The sequence below is a fragment of the Medicago sativa genome, chromosome 7 (genome assembly GCF_051527215.1).
Source record: "Medicago sativa cultivar Bolivia chromosome 7, Bolivia_mono, whole genome shotgun sequence".
NCBI lineage: Eukaryota > Viridiplantae > Streptophyta > Magnoliopsida > Fabales > Fabaceae > Medicago > Medicago sativa.
In genome coordinates, this window is record NC_140755.1 from 27354325 (window position 1) to 27380995 (window position 26671).

General features: G+C 38.0%; 1 pseudogene; it reads left to right on the forward strand.

Annotated features, from left to right (window-relative positions):
• The first annotated feature begins 5069 nt into the window (after positions 1-5069).
• LOC146905297 (uncharacterized) lies at positions 5070-26671 on the forward strand (annotated as a pseudogene).

Below are 26671 nucleotides of genomic sequence, written 5' to 3' on the forward strand. Positions count from 1 at the left end.
GTTTTACTTGTCACTTTCAAGTTTCAATGCAACATTAATTATTAGTTTATCAATAATATCATTACCTATTAATTGTACAGAGAGAAATAATAAAATCAAATAATAAATGGGTAAGAGTATTATAGAAAAAAACACAGAATTTTATCAAAAAATAACAAAATTGATTTGATTCCTTAGTTTGTGTAATTTCCTCAAAAGCAACAAGTATTATGAAACGAGGGGAGTATTTTTTTTAAAAAAGTCAAATGTTTCAATTCCCAAGGCATTGATTACACACTTTTTCACAAATATTTACTACTTAGAGCATCCCCAATAGAGACTCTCAATTTGGAGGTCTTAAACGGGTCTCACGTGTACACATCTCTTTTATAATTTTTTATTAACAGTACTTAATAAGCACTCAGTCACTCCAATGGAGACCCTATGAGAAAAAGCCTAAATCTGTCCCAGTTACACAATATTCTTTGCAATAACTACAATATAATTTCCTTATTTTGAATCCTTAACCAGTGCTCTGGGGGCACCAGTTAGCTTTCCCATAAAATAAAATATTATTGTTTTATCTTATCATACAAAATTCAGTAGATAAAATAAATAAAGAGGCAATATAATTCTAATTAATTAATTAATCAAAAGAGAACATTGTGATTTCTTAAATTTTTCACATAAAAAAGTTTAATGATTAAATGATAAAATGATAAATCTAGAAAAATATTAAAAATGACTTATATAAAGTTTTGGGTCATTATAAAAGTAGTCCCGACAAAAGTCAATTTATTTTCTTGATGTCTTCTTCTTAACAAGATTCCTACCAAGGATAACTTAATAAAACAAGGTAACCTTCAGTCTAATTCTCAACATTGTTTGAGTGGATGAGGTATGGAGGAAAGAGTTGAGCACCTGTTTTTGGTTTGTAACCACTTTGGGAGTATATGGTATCTTGTTTGCAATTGGTTAGACATCTCCTTAATCAATGTCGCGGTTAGCGGATCATTTGGCAAAGGTGTTGGCTACAAGGTTTTTCAGGGTGATGAACTCTATCATCTCATCAATTCAATCAACATTCTTGAAAGGTAGAAATTTGGTGGATGGTGTGATGGTTGAAGCTTGTTTAGCTTTTGGTTGTGTTTTGATGATGTTAGTTATATGTTTTATTTGATGATTGTTTTGTTTTGGTATTATAGCTTAGAACTGTGTTAAAGCACCTTAGCAAATTGTGTCTCTTAGCACTATGTGATTCCTTGTTGTTCATGATACCTTTTGGCTAAAGTAACTTCATCTTTGCTGTCAAAACTGTTTTTCTGAGAAATTGAATCGATTCACTTTTGCCTGAATCGTATCATTCAAAGTCTCTGACTTGGAGTGAATCAATTCATGTATGACTTGACTCAAAAATGTTTGAATCGCATCATGAAATCTCTCTGGCTTATGCTGAATCTATTCAAAGAAGTCTGAATCGTGTCAATCTTCATTCTGGGCTCAATTGAATCGATTCATATATACATTGAATTGTATCATTCTTCATAGTTCATCTAGCTTTGATACCAAGAGTTGATGTGTATTACTTTCTATTACTTCCTATGCTTATCGTTTCCTTGTTTTGGTGTATTGTATACTATGTTTCAGGGGGAGTTATGCCAACATCATCAACTTGGTTTGACATCATCAAAAAGGGGGAGATTGAAGCTTGTTTCGCTATAGGTTGTGTTTTGATGATGTTAGTTAGATGATTTTAGATGATGTTAGTTAGATGTTTTATTTGATGATTGTTTTGTTTTGAAGTTGTCTTATTTTGCAAATTGTTCAAGTACTATTAATAATTGATTGAAATAAGATTTTGCTAGTGAATCTCTAAATTCTCTTGTAAATATTATTAGTGCATAGTCTTAGCAATTTGTCATAGTTTGTGATTGTTCAAAGCATATTTCTAATAAAGTCGATATCTTTTCAAAACTCTTTCGCCAAAACTCCACAATTTGTAAAAGCACTATTCACCCCCCTTTAGCGTGCATTCTTATTGGCCATATCGACCAACAAGTGGTATCTAGAGCTTTGTCTCTTCACTAACGGTTAACTACCGGAAGAGTTGATACATATGGCAAATAAGGAGCCCAAGGGAGCTTACAATATAGCACCTATTTTCGACGGAGAAAATTTTGACTATTGGAAAGAATGCATGAGCGTTCATATTCAATCAGTTGACATGGACGTGTGGGATGTCGTGGTCAATGGGAGGTTTCAACCGCAAGTTGTTGTCAATGGTGTCGCACTAGAAAAGCCAAAAGCCGGTTGGAGTGACGATGACAAAAAGAAGGTCCAACTTCATTTAAAGGCAAGAAACATTCTCATTCCTCTCTTGGAGTGAATGAGTATCAATCCTTCTCTCATTGTAAGACCGCTAAGGTTATCTGGGATACGTTGTAAACCCTTCACAAAGGAACCGACGACGTCAAACAATAAAAAATTAATACACGTGTGCAACAATATGAACTTTTTCGCAACAAATGAGATTCACTCATATTGTTAAACAATTGCAAAACCTTGGTAAGGACATTTCAAACGAAGATTGCACTAATTTTTTTTTTAGATGTATGACAAGAGAATGGCAGCCCAAGGTTACCGCTATCAAGGAATCGCAAAATCTCAATGTTCTTAGTATGATAACACTCTTTGGCAAGCTAAAGGAACATGACCATGAGATTATCCGGTTCAAAACTAATGAGGAAGAAGGCAAGTTGAAAGAGAAGAGACTGGTTATGCTAAAAGCCTCTTCGTCCAAAGCAAGTTTGTTTATCAATGGGGATTGTGTCTCTATAGGAGAATCACCTAATGAAGAAGACATGGTGCTATTTGTGAAACGGTTCAACTGCTACATTCAAAAGCTTGGTCTAAGATGTAGTGACAATAGCTCGATGAACTCTAGGAAGATGCAATCTAAATGAGAGGCTAGTAAAGAAGAAAAAGGTCCAAGTTGCTTTGGATGCGGCAAATTTGGTCACTTAAAGAGCGAATATCCCGATCTAATCAAGTTAAAAGGCAAAGCAAGTTCATCGGTAAGTTAAGAGGAAGGAGAGCCTACATAGAATGGGAAGATGATGAAACCTCCTATACACAAGGTGACTTCGAAAACTATGAGGTTGCTCAACAATGTTTCATGGGACAAAAGAAAAAGCTGTCGGAGGTGTTGAGGAAAAATCCCTAATTGATTTTAAAGATAATAAACTTGAATGATTAAGGATTAAATGAACTTTGATTAATTACTTGGTATTTAACTTGTGCTCTTAAGTGTTTTACTAAGACAGGAACAAGGTTTAATTCATACCAAGAAACATGAAATCAAAGGACATTGAATAAATGAACTAATTCTGAAGTTCAGAAAGTTAGTTCAGAATGTTGATCAGTGAGTTGATCAGAACGTTCTGATGGAAGCCCAGAAGGGTGTTCTTAAGCAAGCCCAGATTCATCAAGAACGTGAAGAACATGCAAGTACACTTGACATGAATAAAAGGTCCAGAAAAGTACATCTGCATGGATCTATCAACAAATAAAGGCATGAACAAGGATTTATGTCAAAATGACCTTTAATGTTCATCTAAGACTATGAACATTAAAGTACTAGGAATATTCCAATGAGAATTTAATCCTAGATGTTGCATTCACTGAACTTCAGTTATGTCTTTACTATTAGGATTAATTACATTAAAAGCTAGTCTTACAAATCATCCTAAAGTAAGAACAAATGGAACATTCTGATGGTTATAATGTTCTTTCTGCGCATGCTTCCAACCATGAACAGTGTAGTTGGTGAAAAGTTAGCAAGCAAAGCAAAAGGAGATCTTGCATCAGAGATAACCTGTCCTCTGAACTGTAATCAAACAGATTTCCTTGAAGCATGGACCTGAAGATGCAGATCCACTATCCTCTCTCTCCAGCACAAAGTCCAAGACATATTTGGTAACTTTATCCCACTTCATCCAGCAACTTTTGATGCATATGGAGAAGTAGCTTTTTTAAGGATAAAACTTGAACAAATCTTATGTCACGTACTGGACAAGCCCAGAAACTCATCAGACATTCATCATTGATGAACCCAAATGAAGAACATCATGAATATCAAACATTCTGATGAAGAACACAACAACATTCTGATGTTCATCCTGGGAACACAACAACATTTTGATGGTCAGAATGTTCACCCAGATTTTTAAGTAAAAGCTTGTGGGGCCCATGACACGTGGCATAACACTATTGGTCACCTTACAATGGCTATATGAGCCCAAAAACTCTATAAATAGAGATCAAAGGCTTAACATTACTTGCACCATTGCAAAGCATTCAAGAAAACAACTTAAATTTGTTTGAAGCTCTTGCAATTAAATTGATCATCACTGAAGGCTCTTTTTACCTTCATTGTAGTGTAAATCAATTCTCTTTGTTATCTCTTTCATAGATAACTTCTTCTTTCTCCTCTTCTTCTGTTTGATTCATAAATACTCAACCTCCATACAAATTGTAACAAAGTCTCATCTAGCTTTAGGGGTACTGAAGTGTTAGCTTGAGCAAGGGTTGTAATAGTCTAAGTGGTTAACTTAGCAACAAGGTGCAAGCCTGCTGAGGCTTAGAGAATACAGATTGTGTAATTGTTCAAGTGAACAAAGATTGTAAGGTTCAGGATTTGAGAGGTTATCTCAAGCATCATTGTGGAAACTCTCACATGATTGTGAGGAGTGGACTAACCCACATTGGGGGAACCACTATAATTTATGTGTGTTTATTCTCTCTTCGCTTTACTCTTTACTTACTGCAAACACACACACACACACACAAACACATTTACTTGTTAAACTGTTTTTACACTCAGACATCAGAACGTTCTAAAGTCTGTTATTAACTTAACCATTCCAAGTTTCAACTTGAGAATCACTTTTAAGTTTTCAGGATAATTTTTAAAGGGTCACAATTCAAACTCCCCCTTCCTTGTGACTATTTTATCTACTTCAATTGGTATCAAAGCCCGGTTCTAAGGGTTTGAAAACTTAAACAATTGTTGGAGAAAAGATTCAGGAAGTATGTCTAAAGTCGAGTACATAGCTGAAGGAGGATCATCAAACAGACCACCATTCTTTGATGGTTCAAACTACTACTTCTGGAAAGGCAAGATGGAGCTCTTTCTCAGATCTCAAGACAATGATACGTGGACAATCATCACAGATGGAGACTTTGTCCCAAAAACCAAAGAAGGAGCTGTCAAAGAAAAAAGTGCATGGTCAACAGATGAAAAAGCTCTGGTATTGTTAAACTCTAAAGCTAGACTCTTTTTATCACGTGCACTAACTGTGGAAGAAAGTGAAAGAGTTGATGAATGTAAGAATGCTAAAGAAGTATGGGATACTTTGAGAATACATCATGAAGGTACATCTCATGTCAAAGAAACTAGAATTGACATTGGTGTCAGAAAGTTTGAATGCTTTGAAATGAGTGAAAATGAAACCATTGATGAGATGTATGCTAGATTTACTACAATAGTAAATGAAATGAGATCTCTTGGAAAAACATATTCTACTCATGATAGAATCAGAAAAATATTAAGATGTCTTCCAAGTTGTTATACCCTAATTTTGGACCTAAAAATACTAGCTCAATTCTTCTTTTCTTGTATTTCAAGTCATTTGAATTTGTCCTTGATCAATTGCATCTTCCTCTGCATTTTATTTCAATATTATTTGCAAAATTCATGAAAAAGGGTATTTTAGTCATTTTCTGTATCCAAACTCATTTTAGTCCTTTAAAAATTTGTTTGAGTCTTTTCAATTGGTTTGAATAAGTCTTTATTTCAATCCTATGTCAAAATCCATTTCAAAAATTGCATTTGAAGTCATTTTGAGTCAGTTTAGCCCCTGGGGGCATTTTAGTCTTTTCATGTGTTAAAACTCTGTTTAAATTCTAAAAAAATTGTCTCTGAGTCTTAATTTGCTTGTATAAGCTCTTGTTTCAATGCCCTGTTAAAAGTCCTCTTTAAAAATTGCATTTGAGACGTTTCGAGTCGTTTTAGTCCCCAGGGGCATTTTGGTCATTTCACATGAAATTTTGGCAGAGAGAGGTTACTTTGAAGTACCTCATTTAAGTAATTGGTTCGTTTTAGTCCGTTTTGTTATTTTTAATCGTTTCACTTTACGTTTAGTCAAATTTACCAATTTTTAGTTCAATTTTATTTTTAATTTTTTCTATTTTTTTTAAGTCCTCAAATTTCTAATAATTGCAGCTAAGCCCTTTCTTTGTTTCGAATTTATTTTTCAAGTCCTTTTCTTTTAAAAAATTGCAGAACAGTCCACATCTTGTCCAGTTGATTTTTTTTAGTCCTTTTTATTGTTTTTGCAGTTTGGCCCTCAAGTTTCAGTTTTTGCAGATTAGTCCAAAGGGAGTTAGTTACAGTCCAGGCCACGTGTCAGCTCACTATTGGGTCCCAAGCACAGGTGTCAGCCTATAAAAGGCCTAATCATCACAGATCCATTCATTCAGTGCCAACTCAACAAACACTTTCCCATTCTCTCTCCAGAATCAAACGAATCAAAATCCAGAAAACTCAAGAACACGATGAAGTTCATGAAGAACTTCATCCCCAAATCATAAACCCTAACTCAAATTAACCTCAATTCTTCACAAATCCACACCAATCCATCACCAATTCTTAACAATGTCATCACATAAAACTCAAATTCAGCAATTTCGCAACAAAAACAGTTCGAATTAAAAACGTTTTGTTTCGCAAGTTCTCAGAGATTCGAAGTGAATCTTCGTCATCGAACCATAAGACTCTGCAATTCCAACTCCGAATCATCCAGAGGACAAATCAGCGTGATCACAGAGGACTTGAGGAAAAGAAGAAGAAAGATCAAAGAGAAATTGAACCAGTGAAGAAGAAGATAGAACACCGATTTACTTTCGGTTCCAACTCACCAGGAGAATCTGAAGCAGTCTCAAGGATCTTTTGTTCGAAATCTCCAATATTAAAATCAGGTAAACACATGAACTTTTATCATTTTTGTTCTAAAGCATCATCGAAGGTTCGTAATCAAAGATAACGGTGAAACAGAATAGATCAACAAGTTCTAAAACTTGTTCTTTCGAAAAAGTTTGAAGAAGATTGAAACGATTTGAAAACCGAAACCCTAAGACATAGATCTGCAATGAATCACCGTTTATTTTGTCAAATTAAGTGCAAACTTGTAATCAGCATGAAAAATAAGACAGATTAGGGTTTTGAGATGACGAACGGTGAGAACACCGGTTAAACCTCAATTTTCAAGAAGATACAAAGAAAGAATGAACGGAATCCGTCGTTCTCATCGGAGAAGACGATGATTCCGTCGTCCTGCAAGGTTTACGAGGTGTTTATCACCTTCCTTTTGTTCAAACGGCGTCGTTAGGGTTTAGGTTGGAGAGAGAGAAGAACGAGAGAACGTGAGAGGAAGAAAGAGAAAGAGAGTTGGAAAATGAATTGAACCGGTCCACAGACTCTTATATAAGCAATTGAACCGGACCGGTTCAATCTTGGTTCACTTCTGCGTTGTTCCTAGCCCTTAGATTTAGGTTAAGTGTGATCTGGATCAATCCAACGCTCCTGGAGCGTTTGGATGATACAGAATCCATCTCCCCTTTGGGCCTGGGTCTGAGTGGGTTGTGGATTTCGTTCTTGCATTTTTTTTTGCTATTTGAGTACTGCATTTTAATTTTTACACCCCATGCCTTGCTTAAAATTCTTGCAAAAAATTCCATAAAATTTTCCATGTGTTCTTGATGATTCTCTTGATACTTTTGTGGCCTTATTACATGTTAAAAACCTGACAAAAATATTGATACATTTTTGTTTAATGCTTGGATTTTATATTGATAAATTGATGAAAATGTGCATAATTTTGTCCTCAATGTGTTGAGATATGTTTGAGACTTGTGATGGGTGAATTTGTGATGGATTTGTCACTGTTTGTATGTGTTTCTTGCTGCATGTGAATGTGTGTAATTAGTTTCTTGTCTTACAAGTCATGTGAATATTTGTTTGTGAAATTAGATGCTAAATATGCCTAAAATGTATCATGATTCTTGATTTGGATGTATTCTTATAATTCTCATATTGTTGATTGTGATAAAAATCTTTGAATATTGTCATGATATGAGAATTATAAATCACACACTTGTCTTGTTATCATGATGATTCTTAGGCATATTTTGCTAAGAGTTTAATCACCTTTTTTTGCAAGTTTTTGCTACTTAGCTTAATGTTCCTTTTGCTTATAACTTTCATGCCATTATACCTTGCCCTACTAACCATTTCATTTCATGTTTCATACATCATGAGCATGCCATACTTCATTTCCTCCTTCATTTTATTTCTTGCACTTTAAATTTTACCAAGAGTTAGAATGTAAAAGACCTAGGAATTTTGTATTTTACTCCATGCAATTTTAATTTTTTACAAGACCATAGAATGTATCTAGGCCAATGATGTAAAGGACAATGGACTCTAATGATGTACACCGACATAAGCACCGACACATGCACACACATCACATAGATATTGCTAGATGTATGGCTAGGATATGCATGCCTAGATGTATGTTTAGGATTGAATGTTTAGATGAATGCCTAGGATTTTACACTTAGGAAAATCATTTTCCAAATAAATGTGAACAATATCACTCAAATCATTTTCTAAATAAACCTTGGGATCCAAATCCCATTGTATTTTCCTTTTTATTTTCTTAATCAAATTTCAATGAATTTTAATCATACTTTGACTTTCTTTTGCAAAATAACTAATTCAAACTCACAATTTCACAATCTTATGCCCTTGAGGCCTCTCTCTCATTCTTCAAAATTCCAATTTTCAAACTTAAAATCAATCAACAAAAACAAAAACATTTTTGGAAGAGAACTACGGTGGATTTGATCCCTTAAAAGGGTACGTAGGCAAGGAACCAATATTCCTTCAATTCAACTAAAATAAATATTCAAACGCTTTCTCCTCCCTCCAATTCTTCACTTAGTAAACTCTTAGGTGTAAATATCATTTTTCAAAATAGCATTTAAAAATAAAGCGCGCGCGTAGAAAGTAAAGACGGTTCCTATAGGTTACTATAGTCGTTATGGGTGCCTAACACCTTCCCGTAGCGAAAACAACTCCCGGACCTCGATTCTCAAGGGTTTTGCTTATTTTTTCCCTTCCCAAGAAAAAAATGAGATGTCAAAGGTTAAAAAGGTTCAAACGTAATCAATGTTTGACACCCGAAAAACCAAGATAAAACAGCTGGCGACTTCACTGGGGAGATTCGAGAGTTACGCCTAGTCTTTATCTCCACGCTTGCGCTTTCGTTTTTACTTGCTTCTTTTACTTGCTTCCTTATATGAATAAATGTTTAAATTCTTGCTAACGTGTGGGGTGAGAATATCAAAAGTCCTACACCCGGGATGAGTGAACTTAGGATTTAGGAGGGATATAATCGACAATTCATTCCGGGGGTTGCCTCGTGTTTTGGATTATGCGATCAATCCCATATAGCTGAGGCATTTTGGGGGTGATGTTGTCGGCGCGTGTTGTCGCGTTTAGGCACTTTACTTCTAATTGTTCTATGACGCTATGAACCATAGATAACCAAACCCATCCATGGCCATTTTCTAGGATGTAGTGCGGAGGCTAAACCGAGTGTTGTCTCGAGTTTTAGTCGTCACGCGATACTACACTCAAGTTGGACCTTCTTACGTATAATCATGGAGCGAGTGTTTGTCTCGTGACACCATGATATACGTCGGAGAGGTTGCAACTTGGGAACCTTTTTAGAACCCGGCTACTATCTCCTGAAGCCCTAGATTCACCAGACACCGTGTCCACCCATGACTCCTCGACTTTGAACTTCAACCCACCATGTTTTCTCCGAACTTGAACATAATCATGCATACATGCATAAACCTTTTTTTCCATATCGAAGGGCTTAGACAAATTGAATTTGTAAACATTGTAGGAATGGGGAAGACTAAGTCCTACAAGTTCAAGGAAGTGGATTTGGCTAGTTTGAGAGATTTGGCACTCAAGATCGAGGATCCGACTGGTTTCCGACATCGTTACGGGGCTTTACTTACTCTTCTCCAGACTAATGTGGATGAGAAGCTTGTACACACTCTAGTGCAATTCTATGATCAGGAGTATCGGTGCTTTACTTTTCCCGAATTTAAGTTGGTGCCTACTCTAGAAGCTTATTCTTGCTTGATGGGTCTATCTATTGCTAATGGGGTACCCTTCACGGGACTTGAGAATCCTCCTACTCCATTGGTTATTGCTAAAGATCTCTATCTCAAGACCACCGATGTCTCCAAGAATCTTGTCACTAAGGCTCACATCCGAGGGTTCACTTCGAAGTACCTACTTGAGAAAGCCAACCTCAAGACCACTTGTCAGGACACTCTCGAGGCTATTCTTGCACTTCTCATCTATGGGCTTATTCTCTTTCCAAATCTTGATGACTTCGTGGACATGAATGCTATTATGATCTTCCACTCCAAGAATCTAGTTCTTGCTTTGCTAGCTGACACATACCATGCTATTCACGATCGATTCGGCAAGGGTCGTGGATACATTCTTTGTTGTGTACCTCTTCTCTATAGGTGGTTTATTTCGCACCTTCCGAAGTCTTTCCATGATAATCCAGAGAATTGGACTATTTCACAAAGGATCATGGCTCTCACTCCTAAAGAAGTGGTTTGGCTCACTCCCGCTGCTAAAGTCAAAGAGATTATCCTAGGTGGTGGGAAGTTTCTTAATGTACCTCTTCTTGGTACCCGAGGTGGAATCAACTATAACCCGGAGCTCGCCTTGCGACAATTTGGTTTCCCGATGAATGAAAAGACCATCAATCTTGCTACATCTCCTTACTTCTTCCACTACTCTAATGCACCCACAGGAATAAGAGAAGATTTCATAGAAGCTTGGTCTAAGCTTCGGAAGAAAGAGGTGAAGCATATGGGTGTAAGGTCCGGTGTTGCTCACGAGGCCTATACACAGTGGGTGATAAACCAAGCTGAGAAGATTGGTATGCCTTACCCCGCTATGAGATATGTGTCTGCATCTATTCCCACAATGCCTTTGCCTCTATTACCACCTACTCAGGAGAAGTATCAGGAGCATCTAGCTATGGAGAGTCGGGAGAAACATCAGTGGAGGACTAGATACTATGAGGCTGAGAACTTGATTATGACTTTGGATGGAAAGGATGAGCAGAAGACTCATGAGGTGTTGACATTGAAGAAAGAGTTGGCTAAAGCTAGGAAAGAAATTGAAGAAAAGGATATGATGCTTATGAGGGACTCCAAGAGGGCTAGGGGTGCCCGTAATTTCTATACCCGATACTGCAACTATGAGTCTGAGTCTGAGGATGAGGCTTCCACTTCCTATGCTTGAGGATTTCTATTTCCTACTGTTATTTCCAGTTGTTTATGTTGTTTTACATTTCAAAGTCTATCCCTTGGCTTAGTATTTCAAAGGGAATCATCTTGTCAGACTCTATGATGTTTGTTTGTTTTATCTGGGTTTGATGTTTCAATTGTTTAGTAATGTTTACAAGCTTCTAATTTGTCTAAAAAACCCTTCGATAACACAAAAAGAGTCTTTTTGCATATGCATTAACACATCTCATGCATCATATGCATTCATTGGTCACAAAAGACTTCTCTCGTGCTCATTGCCTCCTGGTTCTTCTGCCGCAGTCTGAAAAGTGGCTCGTGCTCGTAAAGTTTACCAACCAGATAGAGTTCATCAAACAAGATTGTACAAGAGAAGAAACATGGCTAACTTTGAAGAAGAAAATACTCAGCTCCGTGCCGAATTAGCTGCTATGAAAGAAGACTTGGCTAAGGCTTATGACGCTATGTCCACTATGATGGCTGCACAAGAACAACCAGCCACATCTGTTCCAGTTTCTACTGAAGTGATTCCATCTATCCCACTGTCTACTGTGATGTCTGATGCTCGGTTTGTTATGCCCAATGGACACCCTTATGGACTCCCAGCTTTCTATGCTCCTAATACCGCGGCTGGTATTTCTGGTATTGGCAATCAAGGGCAGATTCCCGTGATAACTTTTGCTACTACACCCACTTCTATGCCTCAAGTGACTACTGTTGTTACCGACCCTGTCATACACACTATGCAACAGGTGATTGATGTTGACACTCCGCGTGGATAAGACCCTATAATGGAAGCTATGAGGAGACAGTTAAGAGAATTGGCTGGAGAACTCCGTGAGGTCAAAGCTAGCCGTGGGAACGGTGTTTCTGCTAAGGCTCGTGATCTATGTCTGATGTCCCGATTGAGGTTCCTAAGAAGTTCAAAGTGCCAGATTTTGACAAATACAATGGAACTTCTTGTCCACATAGCCATGTCATTCGGTACGTCCGAAAGATGGCCAACTACGCAGATAATGATGCGCTGATGATCCACTACTTCCAGGATAGCCTGATGGAAGATGCGGCGGACTGGTACACTGGTTTGAGCAAAGATAATATCCACACTTTTGAGGAACTCGCTGCTGCTTTTGAAAATCACTATGAGTTTAATACCCGCTTGAAGCCAAATAGGGATTCTCTTAAGTCTTTGTCTCAAAAGTCAGATGAAACCTTCCGTGAATATGCTCAGAGATGGAGAGGGGCAGCTGCCCGTGTTTCTCCTCGGCTTGATGAGGAAGAATTGACACAGACATTCCTGAAAACTTTGAAGAAGGTATACGTTGAAAGAATGATAGTCTCTGCTCCAAATAATTTCTCCGACATGGTTACTATGGGAACTCGTCTAGAGGAGGCTGTCAGAGAGGGTATCATTGTTCTTGAAAAGGGGGAATCTTCAGCTAGCGCACCTAAGAAGTACGGTAATGGCCACCATAAGAGGAAGGAATCTGAAGTAGGGATGTTATCTGGTAATCAGTCTACACCTGCTAATGCTACTCAGTTACCTCTGCCCTACCAATACATGCAGTACTCTCAACATCCTTTCTTCCCGCCATTCTACCAGCAATACCCTCTGCCACCGGGTCAACCACCAGTGCCCGTTAATGCCATTGCTCAACAAGTACAACAACAGCCTCCTGCTCAACAGCAGCAGCAACAACAACAGGGTCCTCGGCCCAAGACTTATTTCCCACCAATACCAACAGGGTCCTCTGCTCCCAACCCTACTTGCTAAAGGCCACTGCGTCACCAGACTAGGCAAGCCTCCGCCTATGCCATTGCCTCCCAGGTTCCGACAGGATCTCACATGTGAATTCCATCAGGGCGCTCAAGGCCACGATGTTGAAGGTTGCTATGCTCTGAAATATATTGTGAAAAACCTAATGGACAGAGGACGATTGACTTTTGAAAATAGTGTTCCTCATGTTCTTGACAATCCACTTCCAAATCATGCTGTTGTTAACATGATCGAGGCTTTCGAAGGAGTTCCTGTTCCTAGAGAGGCTCCTGTTTTAGATGTCCGTAATATTGCTACCCCTTTGGTACCGCTACATGTCAAACTTTGCCAAGCTTCTTTGTTCAATCACGATCATGCTTCTTGTTCAGAATGTCTTCAAAATTCTATGGGTTGTTGTGTGGTGCAAGATGATATACAAAGCCTGATGGATACCAAGCACTTGATTGTCAGTGATGTTTGCGTGATTGTGCCAGTATTTCATGATTCTCCGGCTGAAAGTACATCTCAGACAAGGAATGTCGAACCTTTGGTGATCAGGTTACCTGGTCCGGTATCTTATGTCTCTACAAAAGCAATCACTTACAAGTATGATGCAACCATGATTGAGAATGGAGTGGAAGTGCCTCTGGTATCCCCAGCTACGGTTGATAATGTTGCTGGAGAAATTATAGCTCTAAGAAGCGGAAAAGTCCGTCCACCCTTGCTCCAAAAGAAGGTGGTTACACCTGTTGCTACAATAACTCCACCAGTTGCTCCTCCTGTTGACAAGAACCCCGGCCCAACAGGCCAATCTATTGTAGAGTCTAATCTGGACGAAATTCTGAGGCTCATTAAAAAGAGCGACTATAAAATTGTAGACCAACTGCTGCAAACTCCGTCAAAAATATCCATCTTGTCTCTGCTCCTGAGCTCAGAGGCTCACAGGAAAGTGTTAATGAAGGTGCTGGAACAGGCCTATGTTGACCATGAAGTCTCTATGGATCAGTTCGAAGGAATAATGGGTAACATTACTGCTTGCAATAACTTGGGGTTTGGTGACGATGAGCTCCCCGAAGTGGGGAAATACCACAACTTGGCTCTACACATCTCAGTACACTATAAGTCTGACATGATATCCAATGTATTGGTGGACACTGGATCATCCTTAAATGTAATGCCTGAGTCTACACTGAGACAGTTGAGTCATCATGGACTCTCTCTAAGGGGAAGCAGCTATCTGGTTAAGGCTTTCGATGGGTCTCGCAAGGATGTTCTTGAGGAAGTAGACTTGCCAATTACCATTGGTCCTGAGACATTCCAAATCACGTTTCAGGTCATGGACATCAATGCTTCTTACAGTTGTCTCCTCGGAAGACCGTGGATTCACGATGCTGGAGCAGTAACTTCTACTCTACACCAGAAACTCAAGTTTGTGAGGAATGGTAAGCTTGTCACGGTGCTTGGTGAAGAAGCGTATCTGGTTAGCCAAGTGTCATCTTTCTCTTGTGTTGAAGCAGGGTCCGCTGAAGGGACTTCATTTCAAGGCTTGACTGTTGAAGGTGCAGAACCCCGGAGGGCTAGTGCTAGTATGGCTTCATTGAAAGACGCCCAGAAAGCTGTTCAAGAAGGGCAAGCTACTGGCTGGGACAAAGTGATACAGATTTTGGAAAACAAGCGCAAAGAGGGCCTTGGATTCTCCCCGACCTCAGGCGTTTCAACATGAACTTTCTACAGTGCTGGGTTTATCAATGCTATTGCTGAAGATGCTGCTGAAAGTAGTTATGTGCCTACGTTTGTTGTACCAGGAGGCACCGTGAGAAATTGGGAGGCCATTGATGTTCCTTTAGTCATGAATGCTTCCATGTAATGTGTCTTGTTGCTCATGTTTTTCTTTGTTTTCAAAATAACAATCCTTCCGCTCTGCCCAAGGCGAAAGTGATATCTTTGTAAGGGCATGTTTGTTTCGGCATTGCTGTTATCAATAAAAGTTGTCGTCTTTCCCACGACTCTTTGTTTTTACTTTTTAGTGCCTTTTTCTTGGAAATAATGGTAATGCCAGAAAAAACCAAAACATCTGTATTTTCTTATTAATTTCAAAAATCTGCATGAAAAACATTTTTCTAAAATCATCCCAATCATATTATGCAGATTGAACCATAATAAACCCGTTGAACACAGTGACCCTATGGTTCCTCCAAATGTTGAATTCCCTGTATATGAAGCTGAAGATGAGGAGGATAATGAAGAGATACCGTATGAGATCACTCAGCTGCTTGAACAAGAAAGAAGAGCCATTCAGCCTCACCAGGAAGAGATTGAGCTTATCAACCTGGGTACTGAAGAGAACAAGCGAGAGATCAAGATCGATGCTGCACTTGAGCCAGAAGTGAAAAAGAAGATTACTCAGCTCCTCCATGATTATCCAGATGTCTTTGCATGGTCCTATGAAGATATGCCGGGTCTAGATCCCAAGATTGTGGAACATCGGATACCGACAAGACCTGAATGTCCTCCTGTCAAGCAGAAATTGAGAAGGTCTCGTCCAGACACGGCTCTTAAGATCAAGGCTGAGGTGCAGAAGCAAATTGATGCAGGTTTCCTCATGACAGCTGAATATCCTGAGTGGATTGCCAATATTGTACCAGTACCAAAGAAAGATGGGAAAGTTCAAATGTGTGTTGATTACAGAGATTTGAATAAAGCCAGTCCGAAAGATAATTTCCCATTACCTCATATTGATGTGCTTGTTGACAGTACTGCTTAATCCAAAGTGTTCTCTTTTATGGATGGTTTCTCCGGTTACAGCCAGATACGGATGTCACCTGAAGATAGAGAAAAGACGTCCTTCATCACTCCATGGGGAACATTCTGTTATAAAGTGATGCCGTTCGGCTTGATAAATGCTGGTGCTACCTATCAAAGAGGTATGACAACTCTGTTTCATGATATGATTCACAAAGAGATTGAGGTATATGTTGACGACATGATTGTGAAATCAAGTGATGAAGAACAGCATGTTGTATATTTGAAAAAGATGTTTGAAAGACTGAGAAAGTACAAGTTGGGGTTGAATCCTAACAAGTGCACATTTGGTGTAAGATCTGGAAAGTTGCTAGGCTTCATTGTCAGTCAAAGAGGCATTGAAGTTGATCCTGACAAAGTCCGAGCCATCAGAGAGATGCCGGCCCCTCAGACTGAAAAGCAGGTCAGAGGTTTCCTCGGACGCCTGAATTATATTTCAAGATTCATATCTCACATGACTACCACCTGTGGACCAATTTTCAAATTGCTCAGAAAGAATCAGCCTGTTGTATGGAATGATGAATGTCAGGAAGCTTTTGATAGCATTAAAGAATACCTGTTGGAAGCACCTATCCTTGTCCCGCCAGTGGAAGGAAGGCCTTTGATTATGTACCTGTCAGTGTTAGATGATTCTGTGGGTTGTGTTCTCGGCCAACAAGACGAGACTGGAAAAAAAGAACATGCTATCTACTATCTGAGCAAGAAATTCACTGATTGTGAGACTCGGTATACAATACTTGAAAAGACTTGTTGTGCTTTAGCTTGGGCTGCCAAACGCCTGCGTCATTATATGGTGAATCACACAACTTGGTTGATATCCCGAATGGATCCGATCAAGTACATCTTTGAGAAGCCTGCTGTTACTGGAAAGATTGCACGTTGGCAAATGTTGTTGTCTGAATATGATATTGTGTACAAAACTCAGAAAGCGATCAGAGGAAGTATCCTTGCTGAGCATCTTGCTTGTCAACCTCTTAATGATTACCAGCCAATTAAGTTTGATTTCCCTGACGAAGAGATTATGTATCTGAAAGCAAAAGACTGTGAAGAGCCACTGATCACTGAAGGGCCAGATCCTAATAGCAAATGGGGATTGGTATTTGATGGTGCTGTCAATGCTTATGGTAAAGGAGTTGGGGCCATTATTGTAACTCCGCAGGGGCACCACATTCCTTTCACTGCTCGAATAACCTTTGAATGCACGAACAACATAGCTGAATATGAAGCATGCATTTTGGGCATTGAAGAAGCCATTGACCTGAGAATTAAGCACCTTGACATCTACGAAGATTCTGCACTTGTTATTAATCAGATAAAGGGTGAATGGGAGACTCATCTTACCGTGACTATGCAAGACGTCTGTTGACATACTTCACAAAGGTTGAGCTGCACCACATCCCTCGGGATGAAAACCAGATGGCTGACGCTCTTGCTACTTTGTCTTCTATGTTTCGTGTGAACCACTGGAATGATGTGCCCGTAATCAAAGTGCAGCGTCTTGATAGACCCGCTCATGTGTTTACTATTGAAAATATGCCAGATCAAGCTGATAAAGATGTGAATAATGGAAAACCTTGGTATTATAACATCAAACAGTTCTTGCAGAATCATGAATATCCACCTGGTTCTTCCAACAAGGATAAAAAGACTTTGAGATGATGGGCTAGTAAATTCCTTCTGGACGGAGAAATCCTATACAAGAGGAACTACGACATGGTCTTGTTGAGATGTGTTGACAAACAAGAAGCTGAGAAATTGATGCATGATGTACATGACGGTACTTTTGGAACCCATGCTACGGGTCACTCCATGTCAAGAAAACTGTTAAGAGCCGGCTATTACTGGATAACTATGGAGCGTGACTGCTACAGGCATGCCAAGAGATGCCACAAATGCCAAATCTATGCTGACAAAATCCATGTGCCTCCACACGCTCTCAATGTTATATCTTCCCCATGGCCTTTCTCTATGTGGGGCATTGACATGATCGGGAGAATTGAACCAAAGGCTTCCAATGGACATCATTTCATTCTAGTGGCAATTGACTATTTCACCAAGTGGGTTGAAGCTGCTTCCTATGCAAACGTGACCAAGCAAGTGGTAGTAAAGTTTATCAAGAATAACATCATCTGTCGATATGGGGTTCCCAACAAGATCATCACTGACAATGGTTCCAATCTGAACAATAGCATGATGCAGGCTTTATGCGAAGAATTCAAGATTGAACATCACAACTCTTCTCCTTATAGGCCTCAGATGAACGGTGCAGTTGAGGCCGCTAACAAGAACATCAAGAAGATTGTTCAGAAGATGGTCACTACTTACAAAGACTGGCATGAGATGCTACCTTTTGTCTTGCATGGTTACCGTACTACGGTGCGCAGTTCAACCGGGGCAACTCCTTTTTCTTTGGTATATGGCATGGAAGCAGTTCTCCCTCTGGAAGTGGAGATTCCATCTCTTCGAGTAATCATGGAAGCAAAAATTAACTGAGGCTGAATGGTGTCAAAGTCGGTACGATCAATTGAATCTGATTGAAGAGAAACGTATGGATGCTATGGCTCATGGACAGTTGTATCAAGTGCGAATGAAGAATGCGTTTGACAAAAAAGTCCGACCTCGTGAATTCAACGTAGGCGAACTTGTATTGAAAAGAAGGATAAGCCAGAAACCGACCCAAGGGGCAAGTGGACACCTAACTATGAAGGTCCTTATGTTGTCAAGAAGGCTTTCTTTGGTGGTGCTTTGATTCTTACACACATGGATGGTGTTGAACTCCCAAATCCTGTTAATGCCGATATAGTCAAGAAATACTTTGTCTAAAAAGAAAAGAACAGCGTGGTAGGTCGAAAACCCGAAAGGGCGGCTTAGGCAAAAATACGCTTCCCGGTGGATCGAAAACCCGAAAAGGGCGATCCAGGCAAAAGTTAGGGACAAAAAAAAAGAATATGAAAAAGCTCGCTGAGATTGTACGCAACTCAGGCAAAAGTGAGCGCCTCGATGAGCCGAAAACCCGAAAGGGCGGTTCATGCAAAAATGAGGTTGACAATAAAAGACAAGTAACTATATCTGGCAAATCACCATCACCCATTGGGGCATCCGCAGCTGTCAATGATCGTCTTCATCAGAAGCTTCTGTACTTGTGAATTCAAAATTTCTATGAAATGTAGCGGTCATCGTGTTCAATGTATCACCAACCAATAAAATTACCATTTTCCAAGCTTTGTAAATCCGTGGATGTTATGCCGTTGGCTGACTTTCACTCTTCTACATCAATTTGAGCCTGTGCTATTGTTTGAAACTCTATTTTTCTTTCTATTTTCAATGCTATATACAAAACATCTTCTTTCTATTTGATAATGGCAATGTATGAAAGAAACATCTTTGAAAATTGAAAAATCCTTTCCTGTCTATTTTGAAAGCAAACCTGAGCAATAGGGTACATTTCAATGAAACATGAATGAATAAATGAGTGTCAATGTCTATTCCAATACGTGTTACGAGCAGGTTACTCCCCCAGGATGATCTGTGGTCAATGGCAAGAATGAAAAAACAGAATGAAAGTAAAAAAAAATGATGAAATGAAAATGAAAATAAAAGCTCGCTAAGTTGAAAACCCGAAAGGGCGGCTTAGGCAAAAATGAGCACCCCGCTGAATGACAACCTATGAAGGCAATTCAGGCAAAAATGGGGCAATGAAAAGAATTTATTCCCGGTGAATCGAAAACCCGAAAGGGCGGTTCAGGCAAAAATGGGATTGAAAAATGAAAGAATGAAAGAATGAAAATGATATGAAAAGCATTGACCACAGATGCGAACACCCAATGTCTACCCAGCACTGACACGCCTAACAACGACGACCTATATCCAAGAATCTTCCAAAGGTCCCTCCTCTACAAGTTCTATTTCCCTCAGCCATGGTTTTGATACGTCTCTTAACGATGGTCTCTCCAAAGAGGATTTCCATGTGAATATGTTGTAGCACGAGCCACTACGTGCCCAATCTTCCAATGTTTTGTTTGCCTCTATGAAACGTCTCTGTCAAACTACAAACCAATCACGCATTTCAAGCATTCATACATACATAACCATGCATTTTATGTGCTCATACATTTAATAATCTTGTTATACCATACATACATGTTGCATTTCCAAGCTTCACTGTCAAATTCGACTCAATCCCCAATTTCAATCCAATCCCAATTTCAATTCAATTCAATTTCAACTGTCAAATTCAAGTTCAACCTCAACTTTCAATCCAATCTCAATGTCAATTTAACTCAGTTTCAACTTCCAATTCAACTCAATTTCAATTTCCAATTCAATTCAATTTCAACTCTCAATTCAATGCCTATGTCTATGTCTCTGATTAATCTCAATTTTCAATCCCTCTTTCAATCTCAAACTTTCAATTCAATGTCTTTGTCAATGTTAATCCACTCTCAATTTGCTTTTGGGCCAACAAAAATGGTCATGTCTATTTTCAAATCAAGTCAATATCAACTTACTCTCAATTTGTATCTTTCCAAATCAAGTTTCCAATCTGTATCTTGTTACTGGTCAAGTGGCTAGTTCGATCCAAAGAACAGCTTGTACCTCCTTATATGCCTATACTCCCGGACAAACGACAAGTTCGATCCAAAGAACAGTTTGTACCCTGCTTATGTTTTGTTATCGGTCAAACGACAAGTTTGATCCGAAGAACTGTTTGCACCAACCTGCATGTTGTAATACTGATCAAGTCGCAAGTTCGATCCAAAGAACAACTTGTATCAATCTTTTGTCTATACTTCTAGGTCAAACAGCAAGATCGATCCAAAGAACAGTTTGTACCTGCCTCGCTGTTTACATTCTCAATCAAGCGACAAGCTCGATCCAAAGAGCAGCTTGTATCTTCCTATATGTCTAGGTCTCCAGTCAAGTGCCAAGTTCGATCCAAAGAACAACTTGTACCTGTCTTGTGTTTCTATTCTCCAGTCAAGCAGCAAGTTCGATCCAAAGAACAGCTTGTACCCATCTCTTGTTTGTATTTTATGGTCAAGTGGCGAGTTCGATCCAAAGAGCAGCTTGTACCTACCTTTTGTTCCCTGGTTTGTCTACCCTGTCAATGTCTACCTAAATCCCTAGTGATATGACATGCTCTGTTAGACTCCAGTTCGTTTGTCTTGCATTCATAATCAAAACGTTGCATGACATTCATATTTTGAAGATCTAAGAGCGTATTTTTATGTCCAAAAACAGTGCAAATGTTAATATTTAAGTATCTTCGTCCCGTCAAATCAAAGACTCCGTCTCTTGACTCTCCGGACAAAGAAACTTAAATAGGGGCAGCTGTTATACCCTAATTTTGGACCTAAAAATACTAGCTCAATTCTTCTTTTCTTGTATTTCAAGTCATTTGAATTTGTCCTTGATCAATTGCATCTTGCTCTGCATTTTATTTCAATATTATTTGCAAAATTCATGAAAAAGGGTATTTTAGTCATTTCCTGTATCCAAACTCATTTTAGTCCTTTAAAAATTTGTTTGAGTATTTTCAATTGGTTTGAATAAGTCTTTATTTCAATCCTATGTCAAAATCCATTTCAAAAATTGCATTTGAAGTCATTTTGAGTCAGTTTAGCCCCTGGGGGCATTTTAGTCTTTTCATGTGTTAAAACTCTGTTTAAATTCTAAAAAAATTGTCTCTGAGTCTTAATTTGCTTGTATAAGCTCTTGTTTCAATGCCCTGTTAAAAGTCCTCTTTAAAAATTGCATTTGAGACGTTTCGAGTCGTTTTAGTCCCCAGGGGCATTTTGGTCATTTCACATGAAATTTTGGCAGAGAGATGTTACTTTGAAGTACCTCATTTAAGTAATTGGTTCATTTTAGTCCGTTTTGTTATTTTTAATCGTTTCACTTTACGTTTAGTCAAATTTACCAATTTTTAGTTCAATTTTATTTTTAATTTTTTCTATTTTTTTTAAGTCCTCAAATTTCTAATAATTGCAGCTAAGCCCTTTCTTTGTTTCGAATTTATTTTTCAAGTCTTTTTCTTTTAAAAAATTGCAGAACAGTCCACATCTTGTCCAGTTAATTTTTTTAGTCCTTTTTATTGTTTTTGCAGTTTGGCCCTCAAGTTTCAGTTTTTGCAGATTAGTCCAAAGGGAGTTAGTTACAGTCCAGGCCACGTGTCAGCTCACTATTGGGTCCCAAGCACAGGTGTCAGCCTATAAAAGGCCTAATCATCACAGATCCATTCATTCAGTGCCAACTCAACAAACACCTTCCCATTCTCTCTCCAGAATCAAACGAATCAAAATCCAGAAAACTCAAGAACACGATGAAGTTCATGAAGAACTTCATCCCCAAATCATAAACCCTAACTCAAATTAACCTTAATTCTTCACAAATCCACACCAATCCATCACCAATTCTTAACAATTTCATCACATAAAACTCAAATTCAGCAATTTCGCAACAAAAACAGTTCGAATTAAAAACGTTTTGTTTCGCAAGTTCTCAGAGATTCGAAGTGAATCTTCATCATCGAACCATAAGACTCTGTAATTCCAACGCCGAATCATCCAGAGGACAAATCAGCGTGATCACAGAGGACTTGAGGAAGAGAAGAAGAAAGATCAAAGAGAAATTGAACCAGTGAAGAAGAAGAAGATAGAACATCGATTTACTTTCGGTTCAAACTCACCAGGAGAATCTGAAGCAGTCTCAAGGATCTTTTGTTCGAAATCTCCAATATTAAAATCAGGTAAACACATGAACTCTTCTCATTTTTGTTCTAAAGCATCATCGAAGGTTCGTAATCAAAGATAAACGGTGAAACAGAGTAGATCAACAAGTTCTAAAACTTGTTCTTTCGAAAAAGTTTGAAGAAGATTGAAAAGATTTGAAAACCGAAACCCTAAGACATAGATATGCAATGAATCACCGTTTATTTTGTAAAATTAAGTGCAAACTTGTAGTCAGCATGAAAAATAAGACAGATTAGGGTTTTGAGATGACGAACGGTGAGAACACCGGTTAAACCTCAATTTTCAAGAAGATACAAAGAAAGAATGAACGGAATCCGTCGTTCTCATCGGAGAAGACGACGATTCCGTCGTCCTGCAAGGTTTACGAGGTGTTCATCACCTTCCTCTTGTTCAAACGGCGTCGTTAGGGTTTAGGTTGGAGAGAGAGAAGAACGAGAGAACGTGAGAGGAAGAAAGAGAAAGAGAGTTGGAAAATGAATTGAACCGGTCCACAGACTCTTATATAAGCAATTGAACCGGACCGGTTCAATCTTGGTTCACTTCTGCGTTGTTCCTAGCCCTTAGATTTAGGTTAAGTGTGATCTGGATCAATCCAACGCTCCTGGAGCGTTTGGATGATCCAGAATCCATCTCCCCTTTGGGCCTGGGTCTGAGTGGGTTGTGGATTTCGTTCTTGCATTTTTTTTGCTATTTGAGTACTGTATTTTAATTTTTACACCCCCTGCCTTGCTTAAAATTCTTGCAAAAAATTCCATAAAATTTTCCATGTGTTCTTGATGATTCTCTTGATACTTTTGTGGCCTTATTGCATGTTAAAAACCTGACAAAAATATTGATACGTTTTTGTTTAATGCTTGGATTTTATATTGAAAAATTGATGAAAATGTGCATAATTTTGTCCTCAATGTGTTGAGATATGTTTGAGACTTGTGATGGGTGAATTTGTGATGGATTTGTCACTGTTTGTATGTGTTTCTTGCTGCATGTGAATGTGTGTAATTAGTTTCTTGTCTTACAAGTCATGTGAATATTTGTTTGTGAAATTAGATGCCAAATATGCCTAAAATGTATCATGATTCTTGATTTGGATGTATTCTTATAATTCTCATATTGTTGATTGTGATAAAAATCTTTGAATATTGTCATGATATGGGAATTATAAATCACACACTTGTCTTGTTATCATGATGATTCTTAGGCATATTTTGCTAAGAGTTTAATCACCTTTTTTTGCAAGTTTTTGCTACTTAGCTTAATGTTCCTTTTGCTTATAACTTTCATGCCATTATACCTTGCCCTACTAACCATTTCATTTCATGTTTCATACATCATGAGCATGCCATACTTCATTTCCTCCTTCATTTTATTTCTTGCACTTTAAATTTTACCAAGAGTTAGAATGTAAAAGACCTAGGAATTTTGTATTTTACTCCATGCAATTTTAATTTTTTGCAAGACCATAGAATGTATCTAGGCCAATGATGTAAAGGACAATGGACTCTAATGATGTACACCGACACAAGCACCGACACATGCACACACATCACATAGATATTGCTAGATGTATGGCTAGGATATGCATGCCTAGATGTATGTTTAGGATTGAATGTTTAGATGAATGCCTAGGATTTTACACTTAGGAAAATCATTTTCCAAATAAATGTGAACAATATCACTCAAATCATTTTCTAAATAAACCTTGGGTTCCAAATCCCATTGTATTTTCCTTTTTATTTTCTTAATCAAATTTCAATGAATTTTAATCATACTTTGACTTTCTTTTGCAAAATAACTAATTCAAACTCACAATTTCACAATCTTATGCCCTTGAGGCCTCTCTCTCATTCTTCAAAATTCCAATTTTCAAACTTAAAATCAATCAACAAAAACAAAAACATTTTTGGAAGAGAACTACGGTGGATTTGATCCCTTAAAAGGGTACGTAGGCAAGGAACCAATATTCCTTCAATTCAACTAAAATAAAAATTCAAACACTTTCTCCTCCCTCCAATTCTTCACTTAGTAAACTCTTAGGTGTAAATATCATTTTTCAAAATAGCATTTAAAAATAAAGCGCGCGCGTAGAAAGTAAAGACGGTTCCTATAGGTTACTATAGTCGTTATGGGTGCCTAACACCTTCCCTTAGCGAAAACAACTCCCGGACCTCAATTCTCAAGGGTTTTGCTTATTTTTTCCCTTCCCAAGAAAAAAATGAGATGTCAAAGGTTAAAAAGGTTCAAACGTAATCAATGTTTGACACCCGAAAAACCAAGATAAAACACAAGTGTGTGGAGACCTATGGTCACAACAATCACTCAGTACAAGGATTTAAAAACTATGAACCTGAAGATCTCATTGGTTCACTAAGAGACTTCAAGGAGACAAACCAGTGAAGAAGGTAAAAACACTTGCCTTGAAAGCATCTCAGCAAACTTCATCAGTAGCTGATGATGATGTGCAAGAACCACAAGAGTTAGAAGAAGTTCATGAAGAAGAAGCTGAAGATGAACTTGCACTAATCTCTAAAAGAATTCAAAGAATGATGTTAAGAAGAAATCAGATCAGAAAGAAGTTTCCAAACACCAACAACAACACCAGAACTGAAGCTGACAGAAGCCAAGTCATTTGTTTTGTGGATGCAACAGAACTGGACACTACAAAAGTGAATGTCCTGACATCAAGAAGTTGCAAAGGAAACCTCACTTCAAGAAGAAAGAAATGATTACTTGGGATGACTTAGAAGAGACAGAACCTCAAGAAGATGAAGAAGCCAACATGGGATTGATGGCTCAGTCAGATGATGAAGAAGAGGTAATTATCTATAAAACTGATTCTTTTTACAAAGATCTTGAGAGTAAAATAGATAGTCTCTTATATGACTCAAACTTCTTAACTAATAGATGTCATTCTTTAATCAAGGAACTTTCTGAAATAAAAGCAGAAAAATAAACACTTCAAAACAAATATGATGAGTCTAGAAAGACCATACAAGTTTTGCAAAATTCTTATTTTGAAATGTCAGAAAAATAAAGAGAATTAAACAAGAAACAAAAAGGCATTTTATCTATACCTTCTGAAATGCAAAAGGAAAACAAACTTTTGAAAAAGGAAGTTGAAAGATTAAAGAATGATCTTACAGGTTTTATAAAATCTACAGAAACATTTCAAAACATTTTGGGATCTCAAAGTAAAATTGCTGAAAAATCTGGCTTAGGTTTTAAAGATCCTAGCTAAATTATTGAAAGTTTTGTACCTAAGAAAACTGAAATGAAATGTTCTTATTGTGATAGGTTAGGACATAATGAATCAGTATGTTATGTTAAGAAAAAACTTATCAGAAAAAAATAAGATTAATCTTAGTTCAGAACGTTCTATTCTAAATAGATCAGAAAGTTCACAAAAGGCTGAGAAGGCTAAGAAGACATGTTCCTACTATAACAAATCTGATCATACAAGACAAAATGTTACAATAAGGAAAGATCTCTTAGAAGAACTAACCCTCAAGGAACCAACATTACATGGGTACCTAAAGTTTTTATCTTGTCAAATGTAGGTTTTTCCTCAGGGTGCAAGAACAAAGCCATGGTACTTGGATAGTGGTTGTTCTAGGCACATGACAGGTGACAGGAACTGTTTTCTGACCTTTGAAAAGAAGGATGGAGTATTGGTGACATTTGGAAATAATGACAAAGGTAAGATCAGAGGTAGAGGTACTATAGGCAAGCCTACTCTGCTAAAATAGAAAATGTTCAGTATGTAGAAAGTTTAAAACACAATCTACTTAGCATAAGTAAATTGTGTGATAGTGGATTTGAAGTGATCTTTAAACTAACATATGTGAAATAAGACAGACCTCCTCTAACAAATTGTTTTTCTTTGGATCAAGAAGAAAGAACTTGTATGTTTTAG